Below are 9,475 nucleotides of genomic sequence, written 5' to 3'. Positions count from 1 at the left end.
GTTGGTTAGTTCTGGAAAGCATCTGGTGAGATGTGGATGTGTGCTATTAACAAGTCCTCTGGTTGGGGTCCCACCCCAGCATGGCTGCTTGTTAAATGGGACTCTCTTATGGAGACAAATCACACACTGGTTAGGGTTTCAATGAAAGGGGATACAGTTAGAGTACATAAATATAGCCAAAGGAAACACCACTAACCATGTGATACTCAAACGATAGACTTTTTGCGGCCAAGAGCCAGGCTTTAGTCCGAAGAGACTCGGCTACCAGAACAGCTAAAAGCTTACAGTATACAGTGTGTATGGAAATTAAATCTGCGGTCGAGCCCCGGGCTCAGATAGTTTTCAACAAGCACATTTAGCAGAACAGATGAGATGGATGTTCCATTAAATACCCCACAGAAAGGACAACTGTGTGTGTGTTGTTGTGTAATGTGAAGAAAGGCAGCCGCTTTCACTTGGTTTATTTCAGCCAAATAGTCAAAGAGATGCCTGTAGAATGTAATCAGGAGGAATAGACCTAGAAACATATATCCCTCTGAGTGCGTCTTAAAACCTGACATGCAGATTTGTGTGTGTGTTCCTGAGTGTGGAGTCTGGACATGTAGAATCCATAACTGGTACATAAACACAAAACAAAGTGATTTGAATTACCAGGAAGTTGCATCTCTTTTGCCTGGAAGATAGGCACAAGGGGAATTAACTCACAGCCAAAAATACACTTTATATACACTATATCTGAATGTTATGGACAGGAACAAAGAGCTTGGTTTTCCCGTAAGTGAACGTATTTAATGGAATTGATTATTTAGTGTTTAAATTATAATGGTAATACATTAAAGCAGTTTTCTGGTTGCTGATAGCTGAACAATGCCTACACTGAAGTCAGTAGTCTTTGTCCTCAATTGTGATCATTTCGAACTCCTGACAGACAACAGAGCACTTTATCATGAGACAGTGTATCACAATGCTCATGAATCAAATTAGCAATTACAGCTTTCCAAGTTCACGAGATTTAAGAAGGAAAAAAAAAATCTCACATCCCCATCATCTTCATATTTGTTCACAGCTGTCACATTGATTCTCTTTCTTTTTCGCCAGGAACAAGGGGATATTGTTCTATCGTTTCAGAGTGAAAGCATGCAGGCACTCAACCTGTCCAAACCATGCTGGGTGTGCTGAGCTCTGAACTGGAAAATGCTCTCTGCCTCCCTGCAGTTTTGGACTGTCTGAAGCAGTGGTTCTCAAACATGTTCACGTCACAGAGCCCCAGATAGACACACATTTGGCAAAAGACTCTGCAGCCGGTAAGTTTATATCCCTTTTATAAAATCCTTGCTGTTGAATATTGAAAACCGACAGAGTGCTACAAGCATAATGCCGATACACCCTCTAAATGACAACATTTCTAATCATTCAAAATAAAGTTAAATCAAACTATACCAAACCCCTGTCAAAATTCAATTTTTACCGTTTGACCCTGTGTGTGTCTTTACTGTATGTGTGCATGAGTGTGCTGGGCTCAATAACAAGGGCTTTAGTCAAAGTCTCCAACTTGGCCTAGTCTGTCTTCTGTTGTGGTTTTTAAAACGATGGACAAATAGTGTTGATCGTCACATCCCCGCAAAATGATCAATTTCAAGATCAGAATTTGATCAATGGGGTCAGATAACATTTTAAAAGTCTAGAAGAGCTGCGTGGTTTTATTATTTTAACCACATTTATGTTAGCAGAGGGCTAACCAGGAGTTAGCGCATGCGTGTTGACATTCTGCAAGTGTTGACCATACTGTACATACAGTATATAATCAGCGCTCCGCTGTTATTTGCAGTGGTTTCAACACCTTTAGCAAAAGGCCCCAAGCATTTCAGAGCAGCCATTTGCTTATTTTTTTACAATTTTGAACCAGAATGTATATACTTGCCAATTGTTTTTATTATTCTTATTTGGCTAGGTAGTTCACAACACATTTTTCTGTGGTGTGACAAACTCAGATCAGATATTTATTTTTGCTTTATCCAGACTATAAATGAAAGCCATTAGCTATTGTGAGTGTCAAATCAAACGAATGGGTGGCTCCTTTGTTATCGGAGAGTACAATCAACAGGTGCCCTAAAGTAAACACATGGATGATTAATTGTTTGTTAATAAGTCTCCTTTTTCAAAAGACTATGCTTGAAATTCAATGAACTGCCAGAGACATTCAACATTAACATAGAATAACATTTCAAAGAACAATGCCTTTTGATTGGCGGCATCCATGAAATACAGTTTGAATCACATTGTATTGAGTAATATTGTTTGGCCTTGTTTGCGAACCACTAGCCTTCCACAAAGAACCAACGGTGCGTTTCTTTGAACCAGCATTTAGATCACAACACAAACATTTGCCAAAAACGAACCCATTCATATTTCATAATAGGGCTCCCATGTGATCACTGAGGGTAGATCACACATAAAAAATTAAAGCAGATCTATTTTTTATTAGATCCCTTGTATTACCTGTGGAGCCTTGGACTGAGGCCTATTTAGAAATGCACACAACACATGGAGCTGTGCCGTAGCTGCTCCTGGTTATGCAGCGTTTCATGACACCCTGTTTGCCGTGAAGTACTGAGCAGCTTATTAATCAATGCTGAGAGGTCTCTCATCCATCCAGGCATATGGCTGCTTGCCTGTGGAACATTTTAAAGGCAAGCAGGTCTATACAACAACCATTAAAAGCACAGAGAGCCATATCCCTGTAAATTATTTAGCTGGGAGAGGGTAGTAAATCAGCGTGAGTGTCATATACTGAACATGGCACATGCTGGAGTGAAAAATGCATACAGAGCGACTATTCACACTCGGCGCTGAGCATGGCATTTAAAGCCCTGTGCCGTCCGCCATCTCTCCACAGCCCTGTCAACTACAGTCACAACCGATTCATTGAAGTTGATTATGAATGATCCATTTTGGGAATTTGTACAATTGCACTCTGCTGAGTATTGAGCTTGTGTACACTGGAAGCGGTGGCTTATGTTATGTTTCAAATCAATGCTCTTTTTAGAATAGTTTTTTTTAAAGAACGAGGCAATCAGAAAGTCTCTCCAGTGCATCGTAAATGGCAAACCATGTTCAGTATTAAACAAACGATGAACAGAATACTCACTTGAAATGTTTTGTGGCACTAATGGTTATGCCAGGAACTAAAATGTGTGTTTTTCAGAATTGCTAAAGCCTCAACACCCCAAACTGAACATTTTGTTGTTTAGCAATAATCATTCTTCCTTCACACAGCTATTCAAATATTCCATTTGTAATTTTTGAGGGTAGAGTTATTCCTGAACGTCGGTGCTTGAGATCTGGCTTGTCGACAGGCTTCACTGTGACTGACACACTCATCAAAATGAGAATCCTTCTTGCCTGGGGGAACTGTGATACCTGTCAAATGGTGGATATCTTTTAATGTTCCTGTCTCAAATGCATGTCAGAGCAAATGCCAAGTCATAACATCAGTTATTACCTGGATGTTCAATGCCTGATTCCTCTTATTTACCTTAGGTTTCAAAAGATCCCTTCACTTGTCTTTCCCACTTTCTTTGTGGTGAGAATCACCCTGACAGTTTTTTTATCTCGAAATTTCCAGTAGATTTCATCTGTTTATTTCTTGATTGACTACTTGGGTGTGCGGTTGGGGTGCATGTGTGAGTTTTGTGTGCTCTCTCATAATAGGTAGGGCCTTAAAGGTTGATGGCTTGCATTTGCCAGATTTTATCTTTAAGAAAATTAACTATTAGGGATTGCAACACTCTAGGGGCTGCTGTGTGTTGTGTGACCTCCCTCTTACTCATATCCTGCCTGTGTATAGGAAGAACACTTCTGGCTTTCGAAAAGATGTGTAAGGTCATGTCACAATGTAGCAAGAAAACCAGTTTATGTTCACATACAACTGTTGAACTTATTCTAGAAGTGTTGTGATTTAGCTGTATTGGTATAAATGGCTATATTTAAAACATTTCAAATATTCATGTTAATTATACACATAATATCTAAATAATGAAGCCTTTTAAAACATGTTTTGTACAGTTATACAGCTACTGACTCTCTCTCAAACTCCCTACACTTATGTTTTAAATTAAATTGATTTCCCTCAAAAAGTGAAAAAAAACACAATTAATACATTGAAGATTAATTTGATTTATTGCATTATAAATTATTTTTGGAAGGTTATTTTTTTAAATGTTCTATAGATCCATAGATATTGCAATAATATCTGAATCGTGAATTTTTTGTTGTGAAAATCTGATAACATTGTGACATCCCTAATCGAAACTCTGATGTAGAGCATAGCACATTCATTTCTAGACTATTTGAACACTGTTTCTTCATAGGTGCGATTTTCAGCTTTTAGCTTATGTTGAGTGCCTTTTCTACGGAAACCACATTAAATCAAACGTAAATAATTACAAATAATGAAGAGGAATCTTGACATGTGACAGCAACAGATTTGCTCCTATCATACTGCATAAAGTGTTGCTATGTCCACTCCTTGAGGCAATGGAGAAATATCTTACAGGCAGACTCTGCATCACGTGGTCTGCAGATGAGATGGACTGTCTGTCGCTCTGAAATTCAGTTTGACTAGCCACAGGAAATGAAGATGGACAGCACAGGTCTTCTGTATCTGTCACAGGACATTTGGACAGATAAAGTAGATATTTTCTGCCTATCACCACCTTGGGACGGGCAAGTATGACTTTATACAGTCCAGCACTATCTGTAAAATCAGAGGGGCACACTTAATGACTATCATAACATCTAAATAAAACATGAGATCACTAACTGGAACTCAGACTTTGAAAACATAATTTACAAAAGTGAAAGTAACTTGCTGTGGTTATGTTGTTCTCCTTTTCACCTATGACATAATGTCCCTATAATCATTTTATCATGGATTAAAATACAACAGAGCAATTTCTCTACAACAAATGCAACTTATTTCAAAAGAGAAATGGAGAAACGTGTTTGCTCAGCACACGGCCACCTATAATGTTCTCCCTAAACCTTATCCAGGGCTGAAGACGACAACAACAAAGGGGAAAAAACAAATGGATGGTAGGTAATTTGAGGTTCAATTTCTCAGTTAACACTAAAATGCGTTAAAGCAATAAAAGTGATGCGAGCCCCCATATTTCCTGGGGCTGTGTTGTTGTACGTCTCGCCCAATTTGTCTCCCAGTCAGGCCCATTAGTCTACTGCGCTCCCTTCTTAATACGCTCGGCTCCCCCAAATGCCTCAGATCAATGTGTGATACATCGCAGCACCATCACTTACTGCATGTGGATGAGTTGAGAAATGTCCCCCTCTCCTCTTATTTCCTTGGAGAAGTCTCTATTGAAAGTCATATGGGCACAGGCATAGAGCGGTAGTTTGGTTTGTGCTTGCTGGGGAGGGAATTGTTTGGTCCACTGACATGAATGAATTGCTGGAGTAATGTGGAGGCTGGTAATAGATGTATAGTTGATATCAATGTGATAAATATAGCTCTCATAAATCACATAAGTGTTATATATTGCTGTTTTTCACACTTGGCTCTGAGCGGGAAACTCTGGAGAATATCATTGAGGAGAGTATACAGAAAGTTCTAGGACTTCAGTGGTTCCTTAAATTGGATAATGGTCTTATGGAGTACCACCGTTATACAGTGAACTATTAATGCTCCCATATGGTTCTTTACGGGTGTTATTTCTCTAAAAACAGCTGCTGGGTTGGGAAATGGAGGAGAACACAAAGGCAGCTGTGTGTGTTTTCACAGCTTTCCATTCAAGTGAAATAGCTTAGTGTTAGCACCAAACTTATTTGATAAGCTTTTAATGGTAAAATCACGTTTCTTTGTTAAGTGTTGTATTTGAAACATAATGTACGCAAATCACAGCAGAAACTTCATAATTGTTGGGTGTAACAATTGGTTGTTGAGGCCACGTTGTGCTTTATTTGAATGCATACACAAAACATTCTACTTTCTAATGACCTTGCAGGGCACGGAAAAACTCAATAATACATCTTCAATGAGTTAAACATTTGATTAGGCTTGAGTTGGTACTATTTAGTCCATGTACACAGCCATGATAGATTCATAGGGTGTGAGGAAAAAACTTTTTTTTTTTTTTGAAATTTATAAAGGGAACATTTTGAAAACATAAATAAAGAGCAGGGTAAATCAGCCGCCCCACACCACTGACAACCAATCACTCCCTCAGCCAAACCCCATGGTCAACACTGCCAAAGTGGGATAAAGTCTTATAATGTAACTTTTAGTGGTATACACTTTCCTTCAACTTGACTCAATGTACGCCCACTTCAGTGTTTGATTTTCTTTGAAATGTCCTTTGAGAATGTGCCTGAACTTGCTGCATCCAGCCGTTGGTCTTACTGCGTAGGTGGATCAAGCCACAACGACACTTATGGAGCAAGATTATCAACTAAGCAAAAGTCACAAAGCCAAATAGTCACACTCTTCCTCAAAGCCAACACCTATTGTGGTTATACAGCACAGGAATGTATGATACAATATAGGCAATAATCCATTTACAAAATGCATTTGTTTACAATACAAAATCCACAGAATAACTGTATTGGGTTAATGTAGCTAAAGTCAATGAGATGCTATTTTGTCCTGAAGCTAACTAGTGTTCTATGCAAATATGTTTAAGTGTCTGTATTTTTCATTTGTTAGTGTAATTTCTGCTTATACGTACAGTAGGTTGTCAATGACAGGTCCTTCCCGATTGTACCTGGTCAACTTTAATATTTATAATGTTTTTTTCCTATAACCTTTGACACAAAGAGTGGTACACAGAGACATCTTACCGGTCATTTATTTCTTATAAATTATTTAATAATTAGATTTATACTATAACTTTATCTTTCATTGTAGTTTGCAATCACTCGGTAAGAAATGTAAACATTTTAACCTATACACATTTTTTTAGAGGTGATTGTTTTTGTTCTAAATCTACAAGTCACAAATAAACCAGATTTAGGAGTTATTTGTTGATATGTATAATGCTAATATGTACAAGCTGGTGTGCATAATACAGTCAACTCATGTAGAGCTAACTTGCAGGCAAGTATTCAATAATATACACATATTTTTGTTTTTCAATGTCATTAATCACATTTTTTTTATTCAGTGTAAGTTTTAGACATACCCTTGAAACAAAGTATTGACCAGTCATTATAGCTTCATCTAACAAGACGGAAGACCTGGGTTTATGCATGTGAGTCATGGTAATTGGTGGCCCACACCCATGGAAATAACATCATGTACTCATACTGTCATGTAAGGCCGGTGACACACCATCAGGATTTACTCATAGAAGGAAGTGAACAGCAGAAGACAGCAATTATGTGGTAGACTGAAACCTCAACCTGTCAAAAACTTGGAAAGCCAATGCGTTTATTTCAAATTAGGTCTGATGACTTTGTCTTTGATAATCCACTGGATACTCACAAAGATACATGCTGTGCAATGTCTTATATTGTATCCACACAGCTTCAAACAATTAGAATAATCTTGTGATTGTGTGCCGTAACGCCCCTGCAATACAGTGCTTAGGCATTGCTGATTTCAAATGAAGGCAAAAAGCCTTTTGCAGCTGAGCTCATGCCTGACATTTTCTCTGCTTTTTACATGTATCAGTGACTGACAACAACCTCATCAGTGTGCATACTACTCCAACACACTCCATTAAGGTGCCTGGAGTAAGGGTGCATTTCCATAAAATATTCTTTGTCAGAATCAGAAAATGGGCAAATTATCTGAACACTAAAACACCCCAGTGCACCGTAGATCCCAAAGCAGACAGAAATTACCTCATTTGGCTGTCTAAGCACAAGAAAGTGTCTCACTGGTTCCACATCTGAGTGGCACAGATAGATCAACACTGCCACTTCTCTCGCATCACCTGGATGAGCACTTTGCATTTGTAAATCAATGAGGAGGGTAACCACATGTAGAAGTCCTGGGAGGGATTCCTGTCTGCCTTGGCACAGATTTTGAAAACCAAATTAGGTCTATTACTGCTCTCAGTTGGCGACTGCATTCTAGGATCAGTCTGTCAGTAAAAAGGGTGCTTTTGCGTTGATGGATATGACGTGACCAAAAACAATGTTGATTTTTTTAATCTCCAGGATAATAGGCTGATTTAGTACAGATTTTCCTAAAGCTGTAGACCTGGTTGTGCAGACTGGGTTTCAGATTTGTTTCATGTAGCTCACTTTATGGCTTCATTACTACAATCACAGAAGCTGTGGACATCTCAGCAGCCCATATCACCATAATTCACACACTGAGAGAATGACAGGCAGGTGTTCCAGCTAAGATGACACCTTTAACTACAATTGGATATCAAAGACGTAGTTGAGACGTAGGTGCATTGTTTAATGTACAGTAGTAAGTAAGCGTAAAATGTATTTGAAAAGTACCAATCTATACTTGTAAAACATTACTGCAAGTCAGAAATATCAAGTGCCCATAAAGTCAACATTCCAAACAAAGCCACTGTTGATAGGTCTCTCTTTCCCATCACTGAGAGCTTTTATGTTGTAATCGCAGCCTGATAAAACAACCACACATACATACATAAAAGATAATAATCACTGCGTGACTTATGTCTGGCATGGGGTTGAACATTATAGCAGCTTCCCCTTATTGACACAGCTGTTTCACAAACTATAGACTTGCCACTGCAGACAACGGCATGTCTTTATATTGTGCCACACACCAGCTAATGACAGCTTTAGTGGTAATAATTCAGTCGGGTTGAATATGGGGTTAGGTGTGTGTGAGTCACGTCCTGGGTCCCCCCCCCCCCCCCCCCCCCTCTCCCTCGCCAGATGTCCTGCCAGGTTTCCTGCAGTGTCTCTCTCGCTCTGTGAGGATCCAAGTATCTCCCAAGAATTTAAAATGGCTGCTTTAGGTCTGGACCAGAAAACTGAAGAAGCACAGCAAAAGCATTTTGTCAAAGACTTGTGGGTTTTAATACCTTTTAAATGTTTTGAGTTTGGTGTCTGTGTTTTGTCCTGTTTCATTGCGGCCAATGTAGATGTGCATTTTTAAGAGCATCCATCAGGCAAAGAAGGCAAGAGCATGTGAGGCTCTTTATTACAGTACGTGTTATTTAATATCTGCTTACTTACAACCTCTGTTAATTATAGGCTTTATAGTGTCAACTACCCTAAAGTTGTCTGCCTTACTGCTTACTTTTTGCATTTTATTCTGATTTATTTTTATTTCGGCAGGCTCTGAGGCCATATGAAACCCTACAGGCATGACACTATTAATTTTTACTGGGCCAGATTAGTTACTACATCTCCCTAAAACAGCTCATTGTACGCTCAAGACCTTCACCAGACTATTAATTGTGTTAATAAGATCCATCTTAAATTCATGAAAAATATATAAATTAAGTAGGTTTGTAATCACCATCATCAT

Source organism: Trematomus bernacchii, unplaced genomic scaffold (genome assembly GCF_902827165.1).
Source record: "Trematomus bernacchii unplaced genomic scaffold, fTreBer1.1, whole genome shotgun sequence".
NCBI lineage: Eukaryota > Metazoa > Chordata > Actinopteri > Perciformes > Nototheniidae > Trematomus > Trematomus bernacchii.
The sequence above is the reverse complement of the archived record's forward strand: the minus strand, read 5'-3'. Positions refer to the sequence as shown.